Source organism: Heloderma suspectum, chromosome 3 (assembly GCF_057233095.1).
Source record: "Heloderma suspectum isolate Gila_16-S chromosome 3, 16-S_ref, whole genome shotgun sequence".
Classification (NCBI taxonomy): Eukaryota; Metazoa; Chordata; class Lepidosauria; order Squamata; family Helodermatidae; genus Heloderma; species Heloderma suspectum.
The window spans coordinates 42718230-42736091 of NC_139460.1; the positions used below are offsets into that span (position 1 = coordinate 42718230).

At 47.5% G+C, this 17862-nt stretch overlaps 1 protein-coding gene across 1 annotated transcript in view; it reads right to left on the minus strand.

Annotated features, from left to right (window-relative positions):
* The window catches only part of UPK1B (uroplakin 1B), a 32682-nt gene extending 31008 nt beyond the window's left edge, over positions 1-1674 (minus strand). The window contains exon 1 of the mRNA XM_084841667.1: positions 1622-1674. The gene's annotated coding sequence lies outside the window, so the exon portion shown is untranslated. The remainder of the gene's footprint in view (positions 1-1621) is intronic.
* Between the last annotated feature and the right edge of the window lie 16188 nt (positions 1675-17862).

Below are 17862 nucleotides of genomic sequence, written 5' to 3' on the forward strand. Positions count from 1 at the left end.
GGAATTTGGTACATGTACTCTGAAAAGCATGAAAAGTGCCATCATACAGACAGACAGACAGACAGACAAGTATGGCCTTACAACAGCATTAACAGTGTAGGCAACACAGTATTTAGCCTGTTAGCTTATCCACCAGCTATAGTTTTGACAGTTTTATTGTTGAGAAGTGATTCTACTTCTTCTTCAGTGGGAATCATAATGAGATTTGGTCATTATTTGCTATAATTACCCAACTATGTATTTTTGGCCCACAGAGGCATACTGCAAACATGGCTTGAGGTACGTCACAGGCCACAAACATTGGGTCAGGTCCAGACATACCCATACTTTGAGAAGACCCATTGAAATAATTGCATTCAAATTAGTCAACTTAAATCTCATCAATGTTAATGGATCTTCTCTAAGTATGACTAAGTCTGGATTCAACCCAGTGCCTTGAAGGAGAGGTTCTTTCCATTTTTAGTGTGAATATACACCTGAAATGTTAATACCTGCAACATAATTGTAGGAGTTAGCAACCCTGTGCAATGTTCAGCCCCTTTTAATAGGTGCAGAAGTTATGGAAGGGCTGATGTCAAGAGTAGGAATGGTTGGGTACCTGCCGAGGGCCCACACTCCAGCAGGTGCCCACTAACATGAGCCCCCTGGAGTTGCTCCTCCTATTCACCACTACAACCTTTTTGTTCACTTGCCTCTCACTGCTCACTGGCTCTCTGCCAGTCAAGCAAACAAGCGATAGAAATGAGAACGACGAGAAAGAGCAATAGCAGCTAGTGACAATGGTGATAAGAAGCTAGACTCACTGAGGGAGGGGGGCTTTAAGGTGTCTTGTCCAAGGGTCCTCCAAACCCTGGAGCCAGCACTGAATCAAGGTTCTGAAAATGTCTTTGCCCATCCTCCAGACACACATCACACCTATTGACACACACTATGCTGTTATATAACATGAAAACAGAAGCACTGAACAAGCATGTAGTGGAATATCGATACTCACATTTGGGGGGGGGGAATAGAAACGTTATGAAATAGAAATCAACACTTTGGGGTGGGGTGTATGGTGGGGGCAAAGCTGTGACACAAAACACTTTGCTAGCCTGCATTGCAAGAAGAGTGAACTAGGCAGAAAACTAGGCAGAAAGGTCATGTGCACTGCTTTTTTCTTATTAAGTTTACTGAACCAGGAGAAACTCATCCTTTTATCTTGTGTTTGCTCACAGAAGAGGAGAAGCAATATAAATTCTCCAAAAGATCATTTTCTTTTCTCATAACTTGTATCATAGTTAAGCAGCGATGTCTGGTGCTATTGTTGTTACTGGTGTCATCCTTTGTTTCCTCTAGGGAACAGATCAAAAGCGTAAAGCTGCGATCATGCACATAGATGAAATTCTATGGAATCTAAGGAATTTAACTATACATAGGACTGCAACTTAGTAAGCATTATCAGAGAGAAACAGCTTACAGAGGGCTTTTGTTTTAATCTAATAGTCACTAGTCTATCAACAGAAGAAGAAGAAGAAGAAGAAGAAGAAGAAGAAGAAGAAGAAGAAGAAGAAGAAGAAGAAGAAGACATTAGAATTCAAAACAGAATAGTAACTCAGAGGCCTAGAAAACCTTTACTCACTTTCCACTCTCCTTCCTCCACTGCTGGAACCCAAACACACATACACGGTACTCAGAAAATTTCCCCTCAACCATGCTTTAAAAGAGCCCTAGGCACCTAAGAGCAATGGTGTATGATTGGTGGGAGGGCATATCACATGGCATGGCCCTCCATCTGGCCCAACCTGTTCTTCAGTTGTGATAGGAGGACTGGTGGGTGTCTCTGGCTACAACATTCTCTGATTATATTGGAATGTTGCTGTACACATAGTACCCATTCACCAAACTCAGTGGTGTTTCTATTATTACATCCTGTCAAACTTGGACAGGTGACTCATCTATATGTGCTCTTTCAAAGCAAATAGGCAAATAAATAAAAATAAGGATACACAAATGGCTGTTACTGTTGCTACAAAGCACATGCCAAGAAAACAGTCCACCCTGGAAGAGAGGAAAAAATAGAATTTAAAGAAGCATTTTGCCTGAGAGCAAGAAGAACATAAAGTAATAGTGTTCATTATTTCTTCTCCCTGCCCCCTCCAAATCTTTCTCCCAGGTTTTTTACATTAAAAATTCAATTGACATCAACTCTGTGGGCAGCCCAATACTATTCAGAGATGTTTGGGCTGTAAACCCTTCAGATAGGCAATATCCTTTTCTCTCCGTAGTTGCACTGAGACCAATTGAGCCCAACAGAAATATTTGCCGCTGGGGTTCCAAAGTGTCTTCAAGGCAGAGGTCATGAGGAAATGAAAGCCTGATAATACTTATTAGTTAATAGCCGTTCAGTGATGGAAATCTGGAAACAGGCTGTTCTGGGCAGGGCTCTTAAGCCAATAACCAGCGCATGGCAGTCAGTCAGAAATTCAGCATGTGCAGTTTCAGCCCTATAGCAATAGATGTTGTGTGTCAGGGGGCCAGAGGCAGCAAGGAATAATTGCAGAACTACCAGAATATACATAGATAGACGGATCTGTTTAAAGTTACTTACTGTGCAGTCCTATGCATCTTTAGTCAGAAGTAAGTTCCACTCTTTTCAGTGGGCTTACTCCCCAGTAAGTGGGTGGGATCTAGACTTGGTCACACTCAGAGTGTGTATAGGATTGCAGCCTTGCTGGCTGGGGAATGCTGGGAGTTGTAGGCCTTTTCTCTGTCTAAACATGTTAGGGATGTCAGAGAATTCCACCACAGATCTCGGTGAGGCCGAATGCCAGTGCATTCGGCCCCCGAACTCCGTGGCGGAATGGCCTGCCACCCCCCCGCGGATCCCCACCGGGACGAGACTTACCTGGGGTGGATCTTCCGGGCGGCGGCGGCTCTGGCGGCGGCCGGTCTTCCGGCCGGCTGCCACCACCGCCATTTCCAGGCATGTATATAAAAAAAAAAAGACGTGATAGGCTACGTAAAGATTTACGTAGCCTATCATGGCTAGGTTTAAAAAAAAAAGAAAAAAGACGTGATAGGCTACGTAAATCCTTACATAGCCTATCATGGTTGGGTGGGTTTAAAAAAAAAAAAAACGTGTACACAAATGGCGGTGGCTACGGCCGCTACCATTTGCGTTCCTTCTTTTTACCGTCTTAATCTACGTAAATATTTATGTAGACTATGATGGCGAAAATAAAGGGGAACACAAATAGCGTAGCGGGTGCTATTTGCGTCCCCTTCTGATTTGTCGTTTTAGCCTACGTAAAGATTTACGTAGGCTAAAACGGTGAATCAAAAAGGGACGCAAATAGCGCCCGCTACACTATTTGTGTGCCCCTTTATTTTCACCGTCATAGTCTACGTAAATATTTACATAGATTAAGAGGGCCAAAAAGAAGGAACGCAAATGGCGGCGGCCGTAGCCACCGCCATTTGCGTACGCGGTTTTTGTTTGTTTGTTTTTTGTTTTACCCAGAGCCTCCGTGGCTGGAAATCCGGCTGCGGACAGCTCTGGCCTGGCCAGGGCTGGCCGGCTGCTCCGCCTCCCCCCCCCGGCCAGGATTCTGGGGGGAGGGACGGAACGCCTCCCCCCCCACCATCAACATAATCCGCGAAAGGTAAGTCACTTTCGTACATCTCTAACATGCATAGGATTTCACCCTATGCATGTTTAGACAGGGGGTTGGACTCCATGGTCTTATAGGCCCCTTCCAACCCTACTATTCTATGATTCTAATTGTATTACTTCTTAGTGAGCAATAGAATACTGCCTGCATGACTTTTCTCATATCTCCATGAGTCTTCAGCTCTTTTACTTACTTTAAAGTGGATATTTCCCTTTTATTTTGCTGCAGGGTCGAGAAAAAACAAAACAACCACTAAGTTACAGTGTAAAGTGAATGGGGAGGAGGAGTCAGTCCTTCTTCCTTCTAATCTCTCAACATAAGGAGATGAGAATATATCCTATCCTGTCATCACTCCTTCTAATAATGAACTTATGTGGTGGGTGCAGACAGGTTTGGAGTAGGGATGGCAGAGAATTCCACCATGGATCTCGGTGAGGCCGAATGCCAGTGCATTCGGCCCCCCGAACTCTGTGGCGGAACGGCCTGCCCCCCTGCCCCCCCGTGGATCCCCCCCGGGATGAGACTCACCTGGGGCAGATCTTCTGGGCGGTGGCGGCGGCTGTCTTCTGACCGGCTGCTGCTGACGCCATTTCCACTCTTGTAAAAAAAAAAAAAAAGACGTGATAGGCTACGTAAAGATTTACGTAGCCTATCATGGCTGTGTTTAAAAACAACAACAACCGCGTATGCAAATGGCGGTGACTACGGCCGCCGCCATTTGCGTTCCTTATTTTTGCCCATCTTAGTCTACGTAAATATTTACATAGACTATGACGGCGAAAATAAAGGGGAACGCAAATAGCGTAGCGGGCGCTATTTGCGTCCCTTTTTGATTCCCCATTTTAGCCTATGTAAATATTTACGTAGGCTAAAACAGCGAATCAAAAAGGGACGCAAATAGCGCCCACTACGCTATTTGCATTACTCTTTATTTTCACCGTCATAGTCTACGTAAATATTTACGTAGATTAAGAGGGCAAAAATAAGGAATGCAAATGGCGGCTGTAGCCGCCGCCATTTGCATACACGGTTTTTGTTTTTTGTTTTTTTTACCCAGAGCCCTCCGCGGCCGGAAATCTGGCTGCGGATGGCTCTGGCCTGGCTGGGCCTGGCTGGCTGCTCCGCAGAGCTGCTGCGGAGCACAGCTGGCCATGGAGGATTCCGGGGGGGAGGAACGGAGCGCCTCCCCCCCATCGAGGTTTCCAGGGGGAGGGATGGAACGCCCCCCCTCCCCCCACCATCAACATAATCCGCGAAAGGTAAGTGACTTTTGTACATCCCTAGTTTGGAGCCAAAATAAGGCCACTGAAAACAAGAGAGAAGTATCAGCATGCTTAGGAGACCCCCCGGAAATTTGTAGAACTTTTTTAAAAAATTAAAAATAACTTTAAAAAATACACTCACACCCCTAAGGTGGCAGCACCAACACCCACACCCACCACAAGTAGCGATATGAGAACTGAGCATACTCAGTAACCATGGAATGTAGAGTGACAAGTGGAAAACAAAAATAGGTATGGGATTGTAGGGAGGGGGGAGAGGAGGACTGGAATGCCCTATTGGGAGAGAATAGAGCTCTGAACAGGAGCATTCCTTGATGCACTAACACATCGACCGGGTTCGCACAATCACAGAGGTGGCTTATTTCCCCTCCCCGACCCATGCATGCCGGTTACAAGCCACCTAACTAGCAAAATTACCCTTTCTGAGTTGTCATGATATCTGAACCCATTGAGGGTGAGCGGCTGGGGTGGTTTACAAACCACCCTGAAACCCATGGACTGTTCAAGGGTTTAAAGGGGGGTTGTAAACCACCCTAGCCACCCACCCTCACTGCGTTCAGAAGCCATGACAACCTGCTCCTGGTGAGGATAACTATGCTAATTAGGCAGTTAATAAGTAAATAAGCCACCATGGCTTATTTTCCCTCCATGATCATGAGAACCTGGCCATTGTCCTGGTTTGCAAAACATGACAAGGGTGGGTTGTCACCCTTGTTTGTTTCAGGGTGGCTTGCCATGATGTCCGAACCCAGCACAGTTTTTTCAGCATGGTTTGTTAACCACACACAGGCCACCCTGAAAACCCATGGCTTGTTGTTAGGTTGTTCAGGGTGGCTTGTTTTCAGGGTTCTCGTGACATCCAAAACCAGCAAAGCGGCTTACCCATCACAGCAGGACTATAGGCAAGTTGTGCTGCAAAGGCCCATGGGAAACATGCTGGGATCAAGTGGGAGAACAAAGGGAGAAACAAACCATGGCAGGGGCCTGATCATCTGCTGGCAGCAGCATGGCTTAGCAAGTAATTAACCAACCCACTAGGGCTTGTTTTCAGCGTAGCTTATCATGACGTATGAACCAGCCCTAGTTGGAGGTCTCACTTGCTCCCTCTAAAAACAAGTTTGGGTGGTTGAGTGCCTATCTGTTTGGAAGTGAAACAGGGTCACCCCAAAATAAGATAGTGGTTTCTGTATACTCAGGGAACTCTTTGACAGATACAGAATGATAAACATTTGTAACTTAATTTTTTAAAAAATCCCCCCTCCCCCAAACAGCCTGACAAGTTTGTGAGAGCCTCCAGCAGGATATATAGAACATTGAGGTGACACTTGATGGGGGGCAGGGGGAACTGCAGGAAATGAGATGGGCATACGCAGCAGGAATTGGCCTGCTTAAGCCCCTAATGGTTTAGGGTAGGTAACCTGGATGGGGGAATTAAGGGGGGGGTACACGCCATGAGGTTAAGAAACCACCCTCCCTGCATTATACAGGAAATGTTTCAGGAGGAAGGAAAGGAAAAAAAGACCCTTTTTCTCTTTCCCACCCTGCAGAACTGCCACCTTTAACGCTATAAATGCTCAAAAGAAGTAGAAGAGGGAACCAAGTTCCTTTCCCACCATTTCCCCTCCCTTGAAACTCTTCATCCCACATAGTTCTGAACAGGGCTAGAAAGCGAGCCTTCAAGGCTAGTTAGAGAATCCTGAAGAGGAGAACCTTTTCTAGAGGGTGAGGATACCCTGCAACATTTTGTTACAGGTCTCACTTGTTCTATTGTGCTGTCTAGCCATGTGATAAACAAGGTTTCCTTACCCATTCAGCTTTATTTTGTCCCCAAAACTCTGGGCACCATGTAGGAAAAGCCTGCTTTTCAATAATCACCTTGTCTCACCCTCAATCAACACAAAGTGCAAACAGCAGGTCTACAAACGTCCATCCTGCAAAGACAGAGGATCTAAAGTAGGTGCTTTCTCTATGCCATAAATGAAATGCTTCCCCCGCTAATTTGTCAATCCAAGCTGTTTTTAAGGACACAAGGCACCCCAGGGCAATTGGCAACCCAAGCAGGAAGTCACCCAAAAGTTGTTCTCTCAGTAAAGTCTGCTCCAGTTATTTGAAATTAAGGTTGCCCAGAGTCTTTAAGTAATTCTGGTTATGAGACTTCAAATGGGAGAGCTTACATCCAAACTCCCCCTGTCCCCGAACCCTGCCACTTAAAACATCTGTGACCCCATTTCAAGTTGGATCCAGCCCTCTCTGAGCTAGGCCTGACTTGAAATGGTCAGGGCCCCACCCTACCCCTGCAAGAAACAAAAGTGTTAGCACATGAAAGGGAGAGAAAGTAGCAGGTGCTGAAAAGGGATCACCTATAAAGGAGCAAGAAAGGGCTCTACAAGGCATCTCTTTAGCTAGAAGTGACACATGAGAGTCATTTCCTGTTGGGGATCATGGGGACTGTAGTTAGAAGAATTAAGTGGGGTTGCTGAGAGAAGTGGAGAGCCACACTTCAACCACCTGGACTTTTCAAGCATGCCTATTGAATACTCAAAAAGGGGCACATTGAGGGGGCTTGCCTATCACTACCTTAAGCACAAGGGTGTTGAACGTCTGAGGGCCAAATTCCATTTTGGAGAAGCTCTTGGGGGCTGTATTTTACTGGTGGGTGGGGGTGAAGGCAAGGGGGGGGGGCAGGGCCAAAATAACAGCATATTGTTGCTTGAAGGTCTTCCTGCCAGTAATTAAGCCTTAAGAGAGGCATTTTGACCTTTTAGCATGGGGAACAAACTGTAGAAAAGCTGGGAAGCTGCCTGATCGGTGGTTGGGTGAAAGGGGGCGGGGCCAGGGGAAGCCATCTGGAGAAACTTAGGCGGCTGGATTGGGACCCCAAGCAGGCCAAATTTGGACCACAGGCCTGACGTTCTGCACCTCTGCTTTAGCAGCTCTATGAGAGGCAGAATTTCAACAGGTGCAGCCTTTCCCAATATAGCAATCCTGTGAGGGGAGGGGGTTGGTGATTGAATCTCGTAGTTTAAAAGCCAGTGCCAAAAGTGCCTTCAATACATTTTCTTTCTCACCTCCTCCTCCAATACGTCCAGCAGCAAATCTCTGCCAAAAGTCACACTGACTACACTTTGGAGATGTCTAACAAGCATGCAGCAAACTCAAGACTGAGTCCACATCTTTATATTATTGTTTGGGGAAAACGTTTTTAAAAACAGTCAACTGTCTCCAGTAAGAATAAAAAAGAGGGTTTTTAATGGGCAGTTAGGTGTTGATTCATTCTTCTGGTACAGTTATAGGAAGTGTGAGGTGAACATGCGGCAGATCTTTTTTCCCCTGGAGCAGCTCAAGACATTGATAGAACCCTGACCCCAAACTGTCAAAGAACCAACAAGGTGACACTATCAAAAGGAAGAAACAGAATGTGGGCACGTAATTTCCTCCCTCTAAGCATCTTTATTTAAGAGATGAGTCATGTGATCATTTTAAGGTGGTGAACAGTCAGCACCAATAGACTTTGCGTTCTGTTTGGGTGTGTTGAAGCAATCTTGTGAGTCCTCCTAATTATAATCTCAGCACACGTCAAAGCATTTATAAAAAGTAATTTCAGTTTAGTCATGCTGTCAGGGCAGGACTTCGGGGCAGAGGTCTGGGACCCTCCTCAGCAGAAGAGTAGGAGGATCCCCAAACGCAGCAGGGCTGGCTTACTACATTTTGAAGTAAGTGAAGCGATGCACATTATTGCCAACTAAAGAGCTCCCCTGTGCCCTGTAAGCCCATTAAGTTCAGAGTCTAAAACGGCACCACTGCTTCAATTTGCTTTGCGAAAATCCGCAAACATACATGCACGGAGCGAGGGAGAGAGAGAAAATCAGTTTCTATTTCAATTTGTTTTAAGATTTTAAAAAATGTCCTCCGAATTAACGCTGGCCTTAGGGCCACTTTACATGGATGTCATTTAGGAATGCCAACTGGCCTGCTCCTGTGCTTTAACACAGGGGTGCAGAAGCTCCAGCCCATGGGGCCATCCAGTCCAGCCCGTGCAGCCCGTTGAGACTCCTCCACATGGAGGGCTTAGGCTCTAAGCCCCACCCCCTGGAAGAATGCCACAGGAGGATATCCCTTTGCTGCTATCTCCAATCGGACATCAAAGATAATGGGGGGAATTCCCCTGCTAGCACACACCAACAGTGGAACCCCAACTGTTATTGCCGATTGCAGCTTGGGAATGAGGGGGGGGGGAGTGCTGGAACTTGCCCATGCTGGGGAAAACAGCTGCTTTCCCCATGCATGGGCAAGTCCCCCTCTCTTTCATGTGCTCCAGCTCCTTCCTGCAAGGGGGTAAGGGGAATGAAGCGGCTGAGCCCCCTTTGCTCCTCCATCCGAGAAGCAAAGGAGACTCAGCTGATTTTTCTTCACACACTCCGTCTCCTTCCCCTGGGGTAGAGCTGAGCGAGTCTCTGTTGCTCCCCATTGGAGGAGTGACAGGAGCTAGTCCAGCTCTGCTTCACTGCACAGGGGGCTTCCCTAACTAGGAAAGCCCACACACAGCAAAGCCTGGTCCCTGGCCCAGGGTTTAAATGATGTCGGGGGGGGGGTGGCCACTCCCAACTGGCATCACACAGCCCACGAAGAGCTGGGTAGGGGGGTCATCCAGCGCTCCACTCAAAAGTAGTTCTGCATAGGGATGTACGAAAGTCACTTACCTTTTCGCAGCTTGGCTTTGCGGTGGGGGGGAGGCGCTTTGCTTTCCCCCCCAAAGTTCAGGCGAAGGGGGGGAGGCTTCCCGCCTCGCTCGGCCGAAATTCAGGCCGGGGGGGAGGCTTCCCGCCTCGCCCGGCCGAAATTCAGGCTGGGGAGAAGCGCCCCGTCTCCCCGGCCGTGAAACAAAAAGTAAAAAAAAAAAAAAAAGACCCCGTGATAGGCTACGTGACGATTTACGTAGCCTATCACGGCTAGATTTCCAAAGTCAGCCGTGATAGGCTACGCAAATCGTCACGTAGCCTATCATGGGTGACTCTGAAAAAAAAAAAAAAAGTGTGTACGCAAATGGCGGCGGCCCATGGGCGCCGCCATTTGCGTTCCTTATTTTGGCACGTCTAGTCTACGTAAAGATTTACGTAGACTACGGCGAAAATAAGGGCAACGCAAATAGCGTGCCCTTATTTTCGCCATAGTCTACGTAAATCTTTACGTAGACTAGACGTGCCAAAATAAGGAACGCAAATGGCGGCGCCCATGGGCCGCCGCCATTTGCGTACGCGCTTTTTTTCTTTTTTCAAAGTCACCCGTGATAGGCTAGGTGACGATTAACGTAGCCTATCACGGCTGACTTTGGAAATCTAGCCGTGATAGGCTACGTAAATCATTACGTAGCCTATCACAGGTGTTTGTTTGTTTTTTTTACTTTTTTTTTTGCAATGGCGGCGGCAGCCGGTCGGGAGACCAGCCGCCGCCCCCGCCCGCGCTGAACCGCCGCTGAACCGCCACCGGGACCCGCCGCCCAGAGGGACATTCGCTGAAGGTAAGTCCCGTCCTGGGGGGGGGGCGGGGGGCCGGCGGAGAATTTCCCAACCAACTTCGGGGGGCCGAATGCGTCGGCGCTCGGCCTCCCGAAGATTCGGGGAGAAATTCTCCGCCATCCCTAAGTTCTGCACCCCTGCTTTAACTGCTGCTTGTTCTGCAGATATCAGTAGATGACACTTTCTATGGCCTGGTGAAAAGTATGATCTCCTACTCATGTCTACAGAGGAAGCTGTTGTTAAAGACAGAGAAGTTAAAGGCAGCCACCAGCATGATCACATCACTCCGGTGCTGAAGGAGTTGCACTGGCTACCAGTTGTTTTCTGGGTCAAATTCAACGTGTTGGTTTTGAACTTTAAAACCCTATATGGTTCCGGCCCAGCCTATTTCAAGGAGTGCTTCCAGCAACACCAGACAGGCCACTCAAAAAGATCAGCTTCAGATGGCCTTCTCTCTGTCTTATCAGCCAGGACAGCTAGGCTGGTGAGGACGAGGGGGAGGGCCTTCTCTGTGGTGGCCCCACTCTCTGGAACTCCCTCCCTAGGGAACTCTGCCATGCCCCCTCTTTAATGAGCTACTGACACGTGTTGAAAACTTGGTTGTTCAGGCAGGCTTTTAGGGTGGGTTAGGGTATTTTTAGACAATGTTTTAATGTGTAATTTTACTGTTTTAAATGGTACTGTTGTACATCACCCAGATGAACTTATCATAGAATCATAGAATCATAGAATAGTAGGGTTGGAAGGGGCCTACAAGGCCATCGAGTCCAACCCCCTGCTCAATGCAGGAATCCAAGTCAGAGCATCCCTGACAAATGGCTGTCCAGCCTCGTCTTAAAGGCCTCCAGTGTGGGAGAGCCCACCACCTCCCCAGGTAATTGGTTCCATTGCCGTATTGCTCTGACACTCAGGAAGTTTTTCCTGATGTTCAGCCGGAATCTGGCTTCCTGTAACTTGAGCCCATTATTCCGTGTCCTGCACTCTGGGATGATCAAGAAGAGATCCTGGCCTTCTTCTCTGTGACAACCTTTCAAGTACTTGAAGAGTGCTATCATATCTCCCCTCAGTCTTCTCTTCTCAAGGCTAAACATGCCCAGTTCTTTCAGTCTCTCTTCATAGCGCTTTGTTTCCAGTCCCCTGATCATCTTTGTTGCCCTCCTTTGAACCCTCTCCAGCTTGTCTGCATCCTTCTTAAAGTGTGGTGCCCAGAACTGGACACAGTACTCCAGATGAGGCCTAACCAGTGCTGAGTAGAGGGGAACTAGTACTTCCCGGGATTTGGAAGCGATGCTTCTATGAATGCAGCCCAAAATAGCATTTGCCTTTTTTGCAGCCACATCACATTGTTGGCTCATATTCAGCTTGTGATCGACGACAATTCCAAGATCCTTCTCGCTCGTAGTGTGGTTGAGCCACGTATCCCCCATCTTGTAACTGTGCATTTGGTTTCTTTTTCCTAGGTGCAGAACTTGGCATTTGTCCCTATTAAATGCCATTCTGTTGTTTTCTGCCCAGCACTCCAGTCTATCCAGATCACTTTGAATTTTGTTTCTGTCTTCCAAAGTATTAGCTATCCCTCCCAATTTTGTGTCATCTGCAAATTTGATCAGCATTCCCTGCACCTCCTCCTCCAAGTCATTAATAAAAATATTGAAGAGCACTGGGCCCAGGACTGAGCCCTGCGGTACCCCGCTCGTTACCTCTCCCCAGCTTGAGAAGGTCCCATTGATAAGCACTCTTTGAGTCCGATTCTGTAGCCAACTGTGGATCCACATGATCGTTGTTTCATCTAGCCCACTTCGAGCAAGTTTGCTCATCAGGATATCATGGGGCACTTTGTCGAAAGCTTTGCTGAAGTCGAGGTATATGATGTCTACAGCATTCCCACGGTCTACAAGGGAGGTGACTTGATCAAAAAATGAGATCAGATTTGTCTGGCAGGACTTGTTTTTGACAAATCCATGTTGGCTTCGAGTAATCACGGCATTGTTGTCAAGGTGCTTCCAGATGGATTGCTTTATGATCTGCTCCAGAATTTTCCCAGGGATTGATGTCAGACTGACTGGTCTGTAGTTCCCAGGTTCCTCCTTTTTACCCTTTTTGAAGATAGGGACAACGTTAGCCCTCCTCCAGTCATCTGGCACTTCCCCGGTCCTCCATGATTTCTCAAAGAGAATAGACAGCGGTTCTGAGAGTTCTTCTGCCAGTTCCTTTATTACTCTAGGATGCAGTTCATCTGGCCCTGGAGATTTGAACTCATTCAAAGTAATGAGGTGTTCCTTGACCATATGCCTGTCGATCTCAAGCTGCAATCCTGCCCCTTCAGCCTGTACTTCGCCTTTGCCAGGGGGGTCATAGACCCTCTTTTGGGAGAAGACTGAGCCAAAGTAGGAATTGAGCACCTCTGCCTTTTCTTTGTCATCTGTTATCATTTTGCCATCCTTATTTAATAGCTGAACAACCATTTCTTTCCTCTGCCTTTTACTATGCACGTAGCTGAAGAAAGCCTTTTTGTTGTTTTTAGCATCCCTCGCTAACCTCACCTCGTTCTCCGCTTTAGCCTTCCTGACGCCATCCCTGCAATTCTGTGCTACCTGCCTGTACTCTTCCTTTGTTACTTGGCCTTCTTTCCACTTCTTATATGTGTCCTTTTTTGTTTTCAGGTCATCCCTAAGCTTTTTGTGAAGCCACATTGGCTTCTTCTGTTGTCTTCCACCTTTTCTTCTTGTTGGAATTGTTTGTGATTGTGCCTTGAGAATTTCCTTTTTTAAAAGTTCCCACCCATCTTGGACTCCTTTTCTCGCTAGCATTGTTTGCCATGGGACCTTACTGATCATTGTTCTGAGTTTATTAAAATCAGCTTTCCTAAAATCCAGGGTACGCATTTGAGTACACTCGGCTTTTGCTTCCCTTAGAACCAAGAACTCAAGTACAACATGGTCGCTTTCCCCCAGAGTTCCTGTAACTGCTACTTTATCCACTAAGTCATCTCTGTTGGTTAGGATCAAGTCAAGGATAGCCGATCCTCTAGTTCCTTCCTCTACTTTCTGTAGGAGGAAGTTATCCGCCACACAAGTCAGGAATTTCCTGGAGGGGCCATGTTTTGCAGAATTTGTCTCCCAACAAATATCGGGGAAATTGAAGTCCCCCATTACTACTACATCATGCTTCCTTAAAACATTGGCTATTTGCTTTTCAAAAGTTTCATCCTTGGCTTCTCCTTGATTGGGTGGCCGGTAGTAGACTCCGACCACCAGGTTCCTTTTATTCTTTGCTCCATTTATTTCAACCCAGATGCTCTCGATGGGGCTACCAAGCTCCTCCTCCTGTATTTCTGTGCAGAGATATGTATTTTTCACATACAGTGCAACCCCGCCTCCCTTTCTGTTCCTCCTGTTCTTTTTGAACAAGTTATATCCTTCAACTGCTGTATTCCAGTCATGAGAGTCATCCCACCAAGTCTCAGTTATACCTATCAAGTCATAATTTCCCTCCTGTATTAAGAGTTCAAGTTCATTCTGTTTGTTTCCCATACTCTGGGCATTAGTATATAGACATCGAAGACCATGTGCTTCATAGTCTGGCTTTCTTCCTACATGTGTCTGAAGACTATTATTGGGCGCTATCAGCGCTGTTCTCTCCATTGCAGTGCATGCGCCTACGTCCATTGTTACCCCCAACATTACATCTCCCTTCCCCGTAGGATTCAGTTTAAAGCCCTCCTGATGAAGTTCTTCATGCTGTGTCCAAACACATTCTTCCCAGCCTTTGTGAGGTGCAACCCATCCCTAGCCAACAGCCCATCTTCCAGGAAGTATAGCCCGTGGTCCCAGAATCCAAATCTCTCTCGTCGGCACCACCTTCGTAGCCAGTCATTCACCCGGAGTATTTTTCGTTCCCTTTCTATCCCTCTTCTAACTACTGGAAGGATGGATGAGAAAACTATCTGGGCCCCAAAGTTCTTGAGTTTCCTTCCCAAAGCTTCAAAGTCTGACGTGATCTCTTCGTAGCTCCGCTTGGCGGTATCATTTGTTCCCACATGGATGAGAAGAAAGGGATACCTGTCAGTGGGCTTTATGAGTGCAGGCAACCTTTCAGTCACGTCTCTAATCTGTCCTCCCGGGAGACAACATACCTGGCGAGTCCACGGGTCTTCGCGACATACTTGGGTCTCGATCCCACGCAGCAAGGAGTCTCCCACTACTACCACTCTTCTCTTCTTCTTCTTGTAGGCCTGGGTTTCATCACCTCTGTTTGACTGACCTTTAGCCTCTTGCTCACTCTCATGCAGGTTCCCCTGTGATTCTTCCTCTGCAGGCTGTCCTCCAGTCTCATCTGCAAGTACCTGGAATCGGTTCCACAGCTCCACCGCTTCCACTGGTGCAGAGTGGCGTCTAGTTCTTCTTCTCCTAACTGTCACCGTTTTCCAAGGAGTATCCTCTACTCCATTTTTCTTCTCCTCAGCATTTCCCACTTCTGCCTCATCTTGCTGTTGCTCTTCAAGCTTCTGGTCTGCCCTTTGCTGCTGTAGTTCCCCCATTCTGTCCAAGAACTCTTCGTGTTCTCTTATTCCCCGGAGGGTTGACAGTCGCCGCTCCAGTCCACTTACTTTTTCCTCCAGCAGCGTGATCAACTTGCACTTGTTGCAGGTGTAGGCCATGTTGTTCTCAGGCAAGAAAACAAACATTGCACACACCTTGCAGGTCACCACCACTGGAGAGTCTTGTCCTTCCATAGCCCCTTTTCCCTTTTTGTGTCTAGCTTTGTGATTGTTCTAGACTAGCCTGTGCCTGCTCCTCTACTCAGTAGAGGTTAAAAGCAGAGTCCCACTGGTGTGGAAGTGTGTGTTACAAGACAAATAAATGGGAAAAAGTTAGTTAAAAAAAAAAAATGTTAGGGGCCTCCCCCTTGACCTCCCCTGCCGAACTCCCCTGGCCAACTCCTGTTTGCTCCCCCTGTCCACTCACTCTGTTCGCTCGCTCTCTGGGAGCTTGCCTGCTTCTGTAGTCCCTGGACCAGCTGGAGCAGCTTGCTCTGCTCTGCTTTGCTCAGCTGGGAGGCGGGAAACAGACTGAAGCTTCCCGCCCAGTCAGCTGCTGGGAGTACTCAGGCCACACCCCTCCAATTCAGTTGGAGCTCTCAGAAGCTCCTGGTGAGCTCACAGCCAGTCAGAAGGATAAAGGGCAGCGCCCTGGGCTTCCTGCAACCCACTTACCTCTTAGCCTCTGTCTCCTTTGTCTCCTTTGTCTCTTCAACCACTGCAACTCCCCTGGCCAACTCCTGTTTGCTCCCCCTGTTCGCTCGCTCTGTTCGCTCGCTCTCTGGGAGCTTGCCTGCTTCTGTAGTCCCTGGACCAGCTGGAGCAGCTTGCTCTGCTCTGCTTTGCTCAGCTGGGAGGCGGGAAACAGACTGAAGCTTCCCGCCCAGTCAGCTGCTGGGAGTACTCAGGCCACACCCCTCCAATTCAGTTGGAGCTCTCAGAAGCTCCTGGTGAGCTCACAGCCAGTTAGAAGGATAAAGGGCAGCGCCCTGGGCTTCCTGCAACCCACTTACCTCTTAGCCTCTGTCTCCTTTGTCTCCTTTGTCTCTTCAACCACTGCAACTCCCCTGGCCAACTCCTGTTTGCTCCCCCTGTTCGCTCGCTCTGTTCGCTCGCTCTCTGGGAGCTTGCCTGCTTCTGTAGTCCCTGGACCAGCTGGAGCAGCTTGCTCTGCTCTGCTCTGCTCAGCTGGGAGGCGGGAAACAGACTTGAGGACACTCTGGGAGAAAGCAGAGGACAGGAAGGCCTGGCATGCCTGGTCCATGGGGTCACGAAGAGTTGGACACGACTTAACGACTGAACAACAACAAAATTACCCAGAATGGCCAGGTGACTGGCCAGATGGGCAATTAAGAAATTAAATAAATAAATAAATAAGTTGATAATAGCACTGTGCCAATTTTTTTGATCTATTTATTTTTGACTATTTGTTGCAGGGGATGGGGTGTGAAAAGAAATTGAACCTGAAAATTGTGGAAAGGGGTGAGAGTTTTGGAGAAATTTCTCTGGGTCCAGGGCTTCAGTGCTTACCTTACTGTAAGCATTCTTTCTTTTAGCATCCCCCCCCCCTTCTGTCCTTGCAGCCTTTCTGGCTGCTTCAGGTCCTTTGAAAGCCGCCTGGAGGACTTAGCTGGGACTCCCTCCCTTGGGACTTCCCTGTGCTGCCGCCTATGGAGTCCCTGAAAGCTGAGAGGGGCATTTTTGGTATTGCTTTGTTGTTATTAAAAATCCTTTTAACCAGAAGGAGGAGAAGAACTCCTTGCTCAGCTTTCGGGCACTCAGCAGGTAGCCATGCTGGAAAGCCCCAAGGGAGGAAGTCCTGGCTAAGTTCTCCAGGGGGTTTTCCAAGAAGCTCAAGCAGCCGGAGAAGCTGCCAGGACAGAACGGGAGGAAAATGGAAAAGAAAGAGCACATACAAACCCTTCAGCCACCTCCTTACAGTGAAGTAAGCACTTAAGCCCTGCACCCAGATAAATTTTTCTGAAATATTCCAATGAAAGAGGTAGTAAAATGACTGCCTCTTTCGCTGGGAAATGAAGAGGTTACGACAGGGCAGGTGGGGTTTCGGCACAGCACTAGGTGACAAAACAGCTGGCAACCTTGACATCGCTTTTGTGCAGGAAAACTGCATGTAGAGCATATGAGCATGTACACACTCATCCATGTCTATATAGGATTTTCTTATATAGAACTGATATCTGTAGGGTCGCCAACTTTTGTCTGGCAGGGCCCCTGCGCTTAACAAGCAGAAATTGAGCAGAAATTCCATCGCTGCGTCTGGATACTCTGTAAAGTTTTACATGCTGAATGAATGTCTGTTCTCCACTCAGAAGCTCCATGTTTGCCATGTAAAGTGAATTTGGCTCTGATGCTAAACTAAGGTTGCTTCCAGACTAGAGTCCACCAGCACCACTTTTCTGCAATCAGCTAGGAGCACCATTAAAACGGAGGATCCACACAAGCACTTAATATTGCCCTATATTATTCAGCAAAGCCCTTCACCCATAGCCAAGATCCTCCTGTAACGTTTACTCAAAATAAATCCCATTCACAAAAGTTTCTCAGAAATGTTAATTAAAAAAAAATCCTCCTTATAGGATCAACCCCTTTTGTTGCTCCCCAACGAGAGCAGGTGGGGGACTAACCTATTAATTGCCACTTGAATAGCATCTCGAAGGCTTTGATTACCAATTTGCTCTCACTTATATATTTTTTTCCAATAGCAAAATTGTGGTGTTCGGTTATCAACGCCTGCCTGGAGCCTGTTCAACAGGCAACACTTCCTCTCTCGTAATACTAGAACCTGTGGTCATCCAATGAAGATAAAAGATGGGAGATTCAGGATGGATAAAAGGAAGGACTTCTTCACA